This window comes from Protopterus annectens, chromosome 4.part0, assembly GCF_019279795.1.
Source record: "Protopterus annectens isolate FY-2018-M chromosome 4.part0, PAN1.0, whole genome shotgun sequence".
Taxonomy (NCBI): domain Eukaryota; kingdom Metazoa; phylum Chordata; order Ceratodontiformes; family Protopteridae; genus Protopterus; species Protopterus annectens.
This window is the reverse complement of record NC_056733.1, coordinates 1,945,183,272-1,945,198,139: the sequence shown is the minus strand read 5'-3', so window position 1 is coordinate 1,945,198,139 and position 14,868 is coordinate 1,945,183,272.

Genomic DNA, 14,868 nt, shown 5'->3' with positions numbered 1-14,868 from the left:
ATAGTAACAGTCAAGTGTGCCCCCCACTCCTGTGTAGAAATGTAGAAACAGTCAGGTGTCTGCCCTGCTATGCAGAAATGTAGCAACAGTCAATGCCAAATGACCGATGAATACCCTGCAGACACAGCATGCTACCTGTCAGTGTACAACACAAAGGTCAGCACCGCAGTACAATCTAGCTGGACTTGATCCACACATGCAATACAGATGGCCATACTGGGCATGCTCACACACTTAAACACATGAAGGCCATGTCTGCAAACACAAGTGGACCAGACATATCTGGCAGTCACAGTTCTTAGTGCAGACACATGTCACCATGCACCACTACTGCCTTTCACACACAGTGGATAGGAATACAGACACATATGTAAGGACAACACACTATAATAAGCCAAAGGTAGATGAACATAGATGTGTGGAAGAGGGTGACTGTGACCAGGAGCCATCCGCCCTGTCTCACCCAGCACACAGCCAAAGGGCCCCAAACACATGAGGTGCAGATGTTACTCATTGCAGATACTAGCCACCACTATCTCTCAGCATGACAGACTATGTGGTGCTCGTGCCAGCTGTGCAATATGACTGTACAAGAAAGTAGTCATCTAGTAGCTGTATACAAATACCTGTGACATATGACCCTGTGTGTGCCCACATGTGGCATGTCAACCCCTACATTAATGTGCTATGACCCATGCACACACCGCCCTCCCCATAGCATTATTATAACAAGCCTGCTGTAGTCATCCAATGTGAAATACACCTTTGGGAGAACAGTAGCTGAGTGATATCCATGAGTGTCCCATAACTGCATACTGCTGTAGTGATAAACTAGTTAGGTAGCAGTTCTAACCCCAGACTTGGCAATTGTGTGAGTGTGTGTTTGCATGTGTGTTTGTGTGTGTGTTTGTCTGTCTCTGACTGTGTAGCGAGAAATGCTTTTTAGGCTACTCACACACCTTACAATTCATATACTCAACTGTGGCAAGGCCGCTGATGTCACTCACCTAGGAATACACCTCTGGGAAAGTCAGAGCCCAGTAATCTCCATAACATGGCCTATAACTTCAAACACCTTAGAAATACTACAAAAAACCTCACCTATCTTGATAAAAAAAATTATTACCTTCAATATCAACAAAACCAAAATCACAACCCCAAAAAATTCTGGTCAGGAATCAATAAACTGCTCCATCCAGGGAATACCAAAACGCCCACACCAGCTCTCTTAGCTCAGACCCCACCCAATATAATAGCCAATACTTTCAACAACTTCTCTGAAACAGTCGCCTCTCTAGCAAACACCATGACTCCCCTCCCTTCCCTTCAGAAGACCTCTCCTCAAAATAACACCCCCACTCTAAAATTTAGTGCAGTCTCCACAACCCACATACGTAAGTTACTCTCTAAACTTAAACCTTGCACCCCTTCAGCTGACAAACTACCAGCTGAATATCTGCAACTAGCAGCAGCAGAACTAGCTTACCCAGTCTCCATCTTAATTAACAGAACTATAACCGAATCTACTATCCCATCCTGCTGAAAGTCTCCCATATCATTCCTCTCCATAAAGGAGGTAACTCTAAAGAACTTTCCAATTTCCAGCAATAGCCCTACTATCTCCACTATCTAAAATTATGGAACGCTGTATACACCATCAACTCTTAGATCATCTCTTGCAAAATAACTTACTCGTAGACTCCCAACATGGTTTTAGGCCCTACTATAGTACTTCCACTGCCCTTCTCTCCTTCACAGACATGATCAACAAAAATCGCAATAACAACCTTTTCTCCTCTGCCTTATTCCTGGACCTCTCAAAAGCCTTTGATATGGTCAACCATCAACTTCTCCTAGATACTTTGAAATCCCTCTCACTTGACTCTTTGGCATTACAGTGGTTTGACTCTTATTTGAAAGATAGAGAACAAGCAGTCCTCTGGGACAGTCATATATCCTCTCAGCTCCCAGTCACTATCGGTGTTCCACAAGGATCCATCTTAGGTCCCCTCCTCTTCTCCATATTTATAAATAACCTGTCTACTTCACTCCCGACATCCACTTGTATTCAGTATGCTGATGATTCAACTCTCATCTGTTCTGCTTTATCTCCAGATGAACTCCACTCTTCTACCCAAAAAGTCTTTACGGCAGCAGAAAAATGGTTCCAACATATCTGTCTCCTCCTTAATCCCAAAAAAACCAAACTACTACTCTTCACCCCAACCCTTAAATCTGCCCCAATCTCATTTGCCATTGTGTCTGGCAATGGCACTATCATTAAACCTGACTGTTCCACTAAACTACTAGGCGTTACTATAGACAATCAACTAAACTTTGATTGCCACATTGATCTAACCATCAAGGCTGTTAATAAAAAGATAGGTGCCTTCTATAGACTTAAGCCCTTTCTTACTGCTACTACCCGAGTGTCTCTTGCCCAAACTCATCTCATCTCTACACTATTGTATGCCTCTCCATCATTTATCAACATTTCTAAAGCTAACCTTCAGAAACTTGCCACAGCCTACCATAGTATTGTCAGGTTTGCCACAGGTTCCCCATTCCGTACTCACCATTGTCTTAATCTCAAAAATCTTAACTGGCTGGAACTTCAGAATCTAATTCTCCTACATCAATTAGCCATCACTTATAAAATTCTCCATTACCCCTCTAATACACCCATACTTAATAACCTCATTGCCCCATATAAAAATCTTACTTCCCTTCGCTCAGCCAGCAAACTTCTAGTAGCTACTGTCAAATCTCACAATAAAGCAGGTGACTCCTTATTTGCCAATACTGTTGGATCATATTGGAATAAACTTCCCATAGAACTGACCACTTTAGGCTCATCTCACCTTTTCAAAAAACAACTAAGAAACTATTTGCAATCCCACTGGCTATGCCCATGCTCTAATCCTGACTGAGCTCAGCAAATAATTCCCTCCCTCCCTCTCTCCAGTCCCCTCCATTCACTCCTACTTGCCTCTATCACTACTTATATCCCTCCAGTGTAGTGCACCTAGCTACCCACCTGCATATTAATTTGTCCTAGACTACCTATTCTCCTTATACATGTTATATCACTGCAGCTTGTCATCTCTCCTATTATCTAACCTAGATGCTGATCACTTCTGTGCAAATCTCTATCCTAATACTAGTACCCTGCCACAACATTGTCCTATACTAATTTGTTAATGGTGTAAATATTTATAGACTCTCCATATGTCTCTATTTTCTCTCTTCTTCGTTTTTAGCAGTCTTACTCTAGCAAATATTGTGGGATAATGATTTCATCACTATTGTTATTTCATGTTAAACTGCCTCTGCATTGTACTATACTACATTATAATTGTTCCTTTATTTGCTTACATGTTTTGTATATTTTTTGTTTATTGTAAGATACTAGTATATTAGTGGAGCTTTTCTCCTCGGGCCTCTGCTGAAAATGGACATGTATCCAGCCAGACTAGCCCGGTCAACAAATGTAAAATAAAATAAATAAAAATAAAAATAATAACTGCATACTTTTGTAGTATAATAAAGTAGTTAGTAGGTGTTCTAACCCCAGACTTGGCAATTTTTTGTGTGTGAATCTGTGTTTGATGTGTGTCTGATTGTGTATAGAGAAATGCCTTTTTAGGCTACTCACATTCCGTACAAATCATCGCTTAGTAATTTCCGTAGCGCATCCTGTAACTGCGTACTGCTGTAATGTAATAAAGTATTTAGATAGGTGTTCTAACCCCAGAACTGGCAGCTGTGTGTGTGTGTGTGTGTGTGTGTGAGTGTGTGTGTGTGTGTGTGTGTGTGTTTGATTCTAAGTAGCGAGCAATGCTTTTTGGGCTACTCACACTCCGTACAAATCATATACTCAAATAGCAAGACTGCTAATGTCACTCACCTTGAAATACATCTCTGGGAAAGTCATAATCCAGTAATCTCCGTAGTGCATCCTCTAACTGCATACTGCTGTAGTGTGATAAAATAGTTAGGTAGGTGTTCTCACCTGAAAACTGCGTGTTTGTGTGTGACTGACTGAATAGAGAGCAATGCTTTTTAGGCTACTCACACTCCGTACAATTCATATACTAAACACTGGCAAGGCTGCTGATGTCACCTGCCTAGAAATACATCTCTGGGAAGGTTGCAGCTCAGTCATCTCTGTAGCATGGCCTGTAACTGTGTACTGCTGTAGTGGGAATTAGAACTGTGGTAGGGTTCCATCTCCACCCATGGCAGTTCTGGATGTTTTGTGTGTCTTCCAATGTCTGTGTATTGAGCAATGCATTATGGGCTACATACTCACAGTACAATTTAAATGCCCTACTTTGGCAATCCTGCTGATGTCATTCATTGTGAAATACAACAATGTGGAAAAATTCTGTAGTAATCTCTGTGGTCTGACCTATAACTGCTCCATGCTCTAGTGTGATATAGGTCTTGGTCATGGTTTCAATACTCACGCATGTTGGGTGTGGATATTTTATGTGTTCTCACTGTCTGTGTAGGGAGCAATGCATTTTAGGCTAGTCACTCGCAGTACAGTTGAAATGCCCTTCTTTGATAATTCTGCTAATCATTCATTGTGAAATACACCTTTGGGGAAGGACATCTCTAGTAGTCACTGTGGTGCATCCTATAACAGCTCTATGTTGTAGTGTGCTATAGACCTCGGTCAGGGGTTCTATAACCACCCATGTCAGTTGTGGATGTTTTGTCTGTGTCCCACTGTCTGTGTAGGAAGCAATGCATTATAGGCTGGTCACTCGCAGTACAGTTGAAATGCCCTTCTTTGATAATCCTGCTGATGTCATTCATTGTGAAATACACCTTTGGGGAAAAAAGTACTTCAGTAATGCCCGTGGCATGTACCATAACTGAATAGTGCTGTAGAGTAATAAACTAGTTAGGTAGGGGTTTTACTGCCAGACATGAGAGGGGTGTGTGCGTGTTTGTAACTCATATCCTGTGTAGAGGTACCTGTGGGCAATGTGGAGGGGGTTGTGCTTATTTCTTTTATGGTGGCCATGCTATATATGACAATGTTAACCATACAGGGATAACAGATGTACATTAGCTGAGAGGCTGGTGTGCAAAGCCATACGTGACATCAAGACCAGCCAATCACATCTAACAACCCCTCTATTACCACGAGCACACACTCAACCCATGTGTCATACACACACACATGCCTAGGCAACAGCCAATATGGGGGTAGTACACTGCATATTGGCCACTGATAGTAACTATGCAGTGATAGCAGTGGGCTACAAAGAGCATGTCACCCTGCCCATCTGTCCAATATGCACATACATGCAGACAGTGCCCCTCCACCTTGTTCCCCAATGGACACCTGCACCACCTATGGTGCCTTTGCATGTGACTCACAATGGACATACCATGCCTGACAACATGCTCTTTATGGACAGATGACACTGACATCAGGGAATGCAGTTAGCATGCTATCAATGTAGGTGCAGGGTAAAGCTGCTGCCCATTACCAGTTCCTGCCACAGGTGGACAAGACTGGCACATCTGATGAAAATCTGTGTTCACAACATAGGCCAGATACCCCAGGTACAGTAGCACATGTCACTGTACATGCAAGTGGGAGGTGTGCATATCCCAGACACCATCCATGTCATGGACTAAGGAACACATACATGGCAAGTGATGCACAGAACTGGCCACACACAATAGTCACCCAGGTGACTGAATGGGGAATGCAATACCCACCTGTGTGGGCAAATGCAGAAACTACAGGCCTGAGCCACAATGCAGACCATTGTCATGTGGCCTGATGCCAATGTATACCCATCACCTACCCTTGTGCACAGTTTACCACCACACACCCATGCAGACATGCACCCATGCATGTCAGAACTGGCACCTTGTGTGTTATTGTGTGTTGGATGGTGCGTATGCCCACATCCACACTCACTACAACCCCCAGGGCATACTGAAGCATGTTGTCTGATGTCTGACACCTCCTCATACTCTTTGCCCATACGAACTCTATATGACCCATGCGATGCATGTGATACCTGCACATTGATGTGTTGTGGCAATCCCACTAGTGATGAGTTGCACTCCTGGACCTCCCAAGTGTGTCAATGTGTGTGCGTCCCTGTGTGAGTGTGCCTATGTTGATTCTGGCATCTGTTCATGCAGACAGGCGCGTGTACGTCACCTTCCGTATATCTACTGCATCCCTGTTGCAGATGTCACTCACCATCACATATATGTTCTGAGTGCTCCACAGCAGGTAACTCATGTGGTGCATCCAATAACTGTATCAAACTGTGATAACACTACATAGTTGTTGGGGGTTTGATACCCTGTTCTGGTAGGTGTGTGACCCAAACATGCTTCAGTTTTACTCTCCCACCCCTCCTTGACATGTATTTGCCTCTGTCTGCCTCCCCCACTCCCTCTCTGGTGGATGTGGAGCCCCACACCTGCTTTGCGTAGGCAGCAGCATGTGTAATTTAAGTGATGCTCATGATCAGCTGATGACCTCTGCATGATTTGCAGCCCTAATCTAGCTGATTGAATGTGGAACAGCTGTGGTATAATTCCCATAGTCAAATGCATGGAAACACACTCCAACACCTAGGAACATCATAGTGGTGTTGGCCCTTTTCAGTCACTGTGAGCAGGAACTAGATCTGCTGTTTGGCAAACAGCATCTCAGATGTATTGGGGATTTACCTCTAACAACATACACTGTGGAAAGGTGGCAATGGACAGGAGGGGATGTGCCATACCTGACTACAGACTGTAAGTGCTACTATAATGAATTTGGAGTAATGTTGATTTAACAGTGTTTGTCTGGATATTACTGTCATACATGTCACAATACATGCCATGTCAATTCTATGTATATGAGGAATCCCCATCTGCAGGGTCATCTGCAGACTGGGCAGTGTTGTGCCTTTGGTTTCATGTATTAGCCAAGGTGCATCTATCTGTGGAATGCAGAAGGTAGTGTGAGGATTGCAGTCTGTAGATGGTGAAGGCCATGACAGTTACTGACTTCATATCCTGCATAGGACATATGTTGCAACAAACCCCATTACAATGGTAAATGTATGAGTTTACCACAGCAACATGTCTATACTGGTCCTGTGTATGTGCTGACAGCCACACTTCTGTCAACCTTTGTACATATGTCATGCATGAAGTGGTGCATATGTGCTGTACACCATAAATAGTGTCATCATATCTGATAAGCCAGTGATATATCAGATTGCTACACATGTCATGTACAGTAGGGGTTATATATCATGACATACCTGGACATTCTGTAAATGTTTGTACAGTAGTGAGGTCTGTGTAGTGATGGTGACTGTTGGCAGTGTTTGTATTGGTAATATGTATGTTAGCCTGTTTACAAACTGTGGTAGATGTCATTGTTCTAGCTCCCCTTCTATCTGATGTTACATGCTGCCCCTCTGTATGTTACCGTTTTGCCGTACATGTTTGTAGGGCCATATACACACATGTCTGATGCCACAGACAGCCATCAGACCAAACTGTGTAGCAGCCCAATATATGAAGTGTCATTCTGTGAGTGGCACATATCAGGATGGTGTAGAACAGATAGTCCATATACTGCAATATATGCTAGCATACCATATGTGGCTGTGGCTGTGTTCACATTGGTTGTGGTTATGCAGTTTCACACAGGTGTATCCTACCCTGTGCTGTTACATGGCTGTTGAGCCTGCTATATATGCAGATACTGCACAATGATATCCTTAGGATGTCTGTCAGTAGGCAATGGCACACATGTTATAAGCAGATGTCACCTTCCACACACACTGTGTTTGTGAAGACAGTCCCAATGATAGTAGCAATAGTCAAGTAATATATCTGCTATACATACCAGACAGCCCCTTGCACTATGACTTTGGGACTATAGGGGCTGAGGTAGGGCTACACTCCAAGTCCAGGACATATGGTGGAAATATATGTGCATATACTTATCCAGATAGCCACATATATATATATATATATATATATATATATATATATATATATATATATATATATATATATACACATACTATATATATATATATATATATATATATATTTATATAATTGCACATGTGTACTACTTCCAATTACCACTGTCAGGGAAACCACCCACTATAACTTCCTACAGCATGTGGATGCGGTCCCTTTACATTTCCTGTGTGATGGGCATTCATCCTGTGTGTGGGCATCAGTGTTACAGACAGCAGGCAGCAATACCTATTACAGGAGGACCTGCACACTCAGAGCAGCCACATATCCATAGAAGGATCAGGAACTACAGACAGACTGTGACTAGAATTGTGTTATGCTTTGCATAGTACTGGTGTTACAGGGTGTGTGTTTGTACATACTAGTGTACCTTGGAATGCAGTCTGTCTGCATAGCTCACTACTGTGGGCCTATCCTCTTGCTGGACAGAGGTATGCCTATCATGTGTTGTCCGTCCACCACAGAGGTCCTGTGTCAGATATTACACTGGCAGTGTGTGTGTTGCGTGCTATCAGTACATGGCTACATCCATTTCTATGTCTAGTCTCAATTCCCTGACTAAGAGTATGTTGCAGACTATCCTGTAACACCATCACCTTGCTTAGTGTATGGCAACAGTGTTCCACATATTTGCCTGTGTTCCAGCCTCTGTCTTCCATTTACATACCACGCATTGCACATATGTAATGCTGTTGGGGGTTGTTCTGTAGTGGGCTGTGAGTATATCACAATGCCATTGCTGCCACTACTCCACTACTGTTGTATCCCCCACACATACAGTGGGGCTGAGGCCATATATGTGTGGGCGTCACCTACACAATACATGTGTGCCCTTATGCACTCCAGAGGCCAGTGTATGTAACAGTGGTATATGGGCCTGTATTATTGAGTGTGGGTGGGGAGCACCATAAATGACCTAGGCTGTTACAAAATGTGGGGGTGTCAGGGGTGAGCTGCCACAAGGTATCTGGATGTACAGTACCGTATACTTCACCTATACTGACATTACTTACATGAATTGAGGTACTGCAAGCCTACTGCCTCCTGCCATACAGACTGTTCTGTTTGTTGGTGTGCCTGTGGTGGTGTCAGTTATGCCTTGTTATGTACCAGTTACAACCCATTTGATCACAAAACTTCTTTACCTCCTACTGAGTTTGTACAGAGTGTAGAGGCTGCTGAACTACACACATGCAGTACATACTGTTGATTTTTTGGTATCCTGTGGCCCAGTCTGTCTTCACTATTGTACAATTTGAAGGGCTTGGCCTGGACAGCAACAGTTGTAAACCTTTCCAGACTACTGTAACTGATCCACAGTTGCAGTACTCTGTTTATATGGTTGTCAGTATCTGAACAGATATATGACATGGCATATAGAACTGATATAGTACACAATTAAAGGATTCCCATTTCTGCAAACCTGTGTATGGTGTCTTTCCTATGACTTTTCTATGGGTATATGTTGCAGGCAATGATTGAAATCTGTATGGGTGGCCCATACAATGTCTAGTTGTTCAGGTGTTAACTGTAGGCATAGTGGCTGTTCCATATTGTGTGCACCTTCTATATATGTATCTTACTGTACATATATCTGCCTGTGTATGTGTAGTCACATGTATATATATATATATATATATATATATATATATATATATATATATATATATATATATATATATATATATATATATATATATATATATATATATATATGTATATCTGTATCTGCATATCTGTGTCTGTGTAGCTGTATCCTGGGGATGTTGTTGGCTTCCACATATTACATGTCCTATGGGAGACAGACTGTACCTGGTAGTGTATTGCAGGGTGCACGTGTTTGGCTGTGGGAGGATGCCTATTTGTACCAGACATATAGTGTGTGTGTGTGTCCTCTCAACCCCATTAATGGTGCATGTAGACATATGTGTATTTGTTAAACTACCATTGCTATCTACATATGTATGGCCATATATACATATATAGATATATGTATCTGCTAACATATTTATAACTATGTCTGTATATACCTACATTGATATATACCTACTTACACATATGTAATGTGCTTTGTATTTGTAGATATATAGGTGTAGACACATATATGTGTCAATGTAGGCATATGCATCTGCATATATATTGATATATATGTATATAGTTTTAGAAATATATATATATATATATATATATATATATATATATATATATATATACATATCTAGATATGTTGCATCTGTTTAGATATTGATATATTTACACACACATATAATTAGATGTTGGTATGCATTATCTGTACTGTTGCATGACTGGACTGGATGATATGTTTCTGAAGACATATAAACCTCTTCGCATCTGTCTTGGCTTAGTGATAAATCACTTTGTCTAAGATGTTCAGGTCTTTGGTTTGAGCCAGGCAAGAGCTCTTTATTTTGTTTTTGGGTAGAACACAGTGATTTAGGCACTTTAAAGGAGTACCACACCCACAGACTCAAAACACATGTTTAAAACATCATGGCATGATGTTTCCTACACTTTAACAGCACTCTGGGATTATTTACAGGATTTTAAATATTTTTATATGTAATTCCAGACTCTGACCACCTGGAGGCTGGCACATTGATGTGGTTTGGATAAATCAGGTTGCCATCCAGTATCCTAGAAATCATTGTTTGGCTCAAAAATGTTACATCATGCAGGCCTCCGTTTGCCTAAAGTTCCTGTCATTTCATAGATGTTGCATGCGTACAAAGTACTGAGTAAAATATAACAGTGTAAGTAACATTCCCTGCTGCTGGATGACTACTTAAAATAGAAACAGTGCAAATGCCACAGAACACACTCAAAGTGCTGTTTACTGCTGCCTTTTTTTCTAATTTAGTTTAAATAGCACTAATTTGTGAGACAATGAATTCCAGTCCATTTACTTCTCCCCTCCCCCATAACACTTAGCTTCCCTGGCTGTCAAAGTCCTGAGGGTAATTTGACCTGGTAATTCCATTGATTGGCAGATCTCAGCAGGGTGCTTGACTCATGTAATTTAATCTTTGCTCTAGCATTTCCTTTGTTAGAGGGGACATTTTTTGCTGCACTATAGCCATGGCCTTACTTGACTGCAATCACATCCAGTAAGGTCTTGCACCAAGGAGCTAAATAATAAAACATTTATACTATTAACCAGTTTAGATCTTTATTAATTTAAGTGTTAAGGTATCACTTCATGCTTCCACCTTGTTAAAAATTGAGATTTACATGTGCAAAGTGTGTTGGTATGCAGTGTTTGCCTACATATGTTTTTACTCCACTGGTTGATTTACAAAAAAAACCTTTTGCAGTGTCCCTGGATTTGTCCTTGTACATACAAACCACAATGCTATACTTCCCCCTTCCTTTTTCTTGTGTCCAGAAGTCACTTATAACAAAGTAAATGTTTTTTGATTTTTTTTTTAAATAAAAGGACATCAAGGTTAACTTACCTTGAATCAGATAATGGATGCCACTACAAAGAATCACTGTTGAAATATTTGTGCATGGACAAATTCCCTTACTAAATCTATTTGCCAGCCTCCAGTTCAATTGGCGCTATGGCTTTAATATACTGGTGTGTTTGCTTATGCCTTCCAAATATCTCCACCATTACATACCACTTTTGCAGTGTAGTAACCACCCAACATGCCCATACACCTTTAGCCATCAATATGCAGCTACTCCTGTTCATGTGAGTATGTGAATTCATTTTCAGACTTAAGGTGTGGAAGCTGCACTGAATAATTCTAGGTGCTTGTTTAGGTTTCATATGGTGCTTGCTTAGAGCTACTCTCATGTTAAGCCACTATGAATATGTTGCACTGCCACCTCTGATAACAGGGTAATGTTTTAATCTTTCTATTCCCGCACTGCACACTAGCAGTATCTGGTGCAAATACAACAGAGAAGTATGCAAGCGATACACCACCTAAGCATCATTTGCCGTGCAGAATGTATAGGTATGCATACCAAATTTTTGTGTTTCCAAACATAGGTGTTACTACACTACTACTGAAAAAAATGAACAGCACTCAGGCTGGGGGAAGGACAAGGGAGCCATGACATCACAGAATGGGTGGGTCTTATTATTTTAGTTAGAATCAGATGACGGCTGTGGTGATGTCACTTTGGGGGAGGGAACTGATTAAAAAAAAAAAAGTACCTGCACTGCCTGGCCTCGATGATGTCAGTAATTGGGCAACTCCAGCAAGCTTTATTCAAATGTGAGAGAATCATTTTATAAGTGAAACCATCACAGTATGAGAAGGTAGGCTTCTGTTACAGAAGTAAGGGGAATTATAAAAATTCTAAATGCTTTATTGTTGTTGCTTTACAGAGGACAATTTAAATAGGGAGGAACAGGGCCGTGAAGTTGAGGAATACATTAGAGAAACCTGTTGTACTCCTTTAAAGCAGTTTTAAGCAGGTTTGCATGGGTTTGAGCGGAGCTAAGCAATTGCTACACAGGTTAAGCAAGTCAGTGGCTAACTGAGTATAAGAAATTGCAACCATACTTTAGCAGTGCTTATCTCCATGCAAACCCGCGTACAACTGCTTTAAGGTGACTTAATCACTCTGTATACATTGGCCCTTATTCTGCCTAGCAACAAAATAAACAATCTCTGCTAGGCTCGAACCCAGGACCATGCACACCGTAGCCAAAGTGATTTACCTGTAAGCCATCTCAGATATACATAACCTTACTGTATTCTCAAATGTATCATCCAGTCCAGTCATTCAACAGTACAGAGAATGTATTCCAACATGTAGATGTATGTGTGTGTGAAAATATATTAATGTCTAAACAGATACAGCATATTGATATATGTATATATATATATATATATATATATATATATATATATATATATATATATATATATATATATATATATATATATATATATATATATAATACACATATATGTAAGTGGTTTACTATTAAAATGTTGAACAGCACTACGTCGACTGTACTATAGTAGAACACGGAAGTTTGAAAATAGTAATGTCGACGTCAAAAAAACAATCTAGGAATGGTTTTAACATGGGTTGAGGTAGGTGTTCAGTATTATTCAGAACTACAAACATCTCCCCTACCTCGACCCATGTTAAAACACAGTCCTAGATTGTTTTTTTGTCGTCGACATTACTATTTTCGAACTTCCGTGTTCGACTATAGTACAGTCGACGTAGTGCCGTTCGACATTTTAATAGTAAACCTATGTAAGCAGATATTTATATATCTTTAGGTATATACAGACATGCATCTGTAGATAAGGTGGGAACATACCAGGAACATATATGTCCACATGCACCATTAATGGGGTTGACAGGCACAAACAACATACGTCATGCATGAATAGGAAACCCCCCCCCCCACAGCCAAACACGTCTGCTCTGCAATACACTACCAACTGTTGCAGATCCCATAACCAGGACCTTACATGACAAGGGCACAAGATGTTAACAGTACTCCATCCCACCTGTATGATGTCAGGCTGGTATCAGTAACATATTATGCAGTACAGTCAGGCTCATAATGACTCCCATTTTGCAGTCATTTGTTACCTTTGTTAGCCAGAGTCCCACACTGTTGGCCTGTACTTCAGAGATGTAGATGCCAAACAACAGTGGTCCCAGGACTGAACCCTGAGGTACTCCACTTGTCACTTGTCCGAGGATGGATTTGGAGTCAGTTACACCTACAGTTTGGGTTCTGTCAGTAAGTCATGTGGCAAACCATCAAGTGGCAAAGGGATGTATGGCCTGATTAGTATGTTAATCTATGTTTCCAGATTGGGGGATGGTGTTGAAGTGCTTGGTGAGGTCCACATAGGCTTTGTGGACTGCCTTACTCTTGTCAACAGCTATGCAGACTGAGTCAAAGCAGTCAATCAGTTTCAGGAGACAAGACTGGCCCTCCATGAGCCCAATTTGTGGGGTCCAGGGTTTGAGGTTTGCCAGTGTCTGCATTCAGAACATCCCTGATAATGCATTCCACGGCCATGCAGATCAGGCTCATCCAACTGATGTGACGGTAGTTCCAGGGAACTAAGGTGGATCCCCCCTTGTGGAGTGGAATAACTGCAGCTTTGTCCCACTCAGTGGGCACCAGGCCTGATGCGAGGCTATAATTACACATGACAGTTAGGTGAGTTGCTATTTCATTGTGTAGTTCATGCAGTACACAGCCCAGGATGTCATTTGGTCCCATGGATGCTGCATTCTTAGCTCTGGATAGTGAGGTTTCTGCCTGCGTGGCTGTGATTACTTGGCAATGGAACTCTTTTTGTATTGACATGGGCCCTTTTGTGGGTGAGAGTGGGTGAATGTGGCACTAAATCAATCTTCCAGGATACTGGCACAATCCGTGGGAGCAATCTATGTAATGCCATTCTGTTGTAGCTCAGAGTACTTCTGAGCATTGCCAGTTAGATTCTAGACATAACCACAGAATGCTGCGTGGTCGTCTGTGGAATCTGTGGTGATATTAGTTACATAACCCACTTTGGAGGATTCCATGAGGGATCTCAACATCTTACTGGGGCTGGTAAGGGAGTTAATTGCATCCTTGGATCATCCTTTTCTCTTCAACAGTGTCTACCTTCTGTTGTATACTCTGTTAATGACAGGAGACCACCAGACTGGCTTGTTTATTTGTTAAGTGAGAGTCGTGGTTTGTGTCTGTTCCGATGCCTGTGTAGAGAGCAATGCATGTTTGGCTAGTCACACTCACTACAATTCATTTGGCCTACTTTGGCAATCCTGCTGATGTCACTCACTGCGAAATATGCCTTTGGGGAAAGA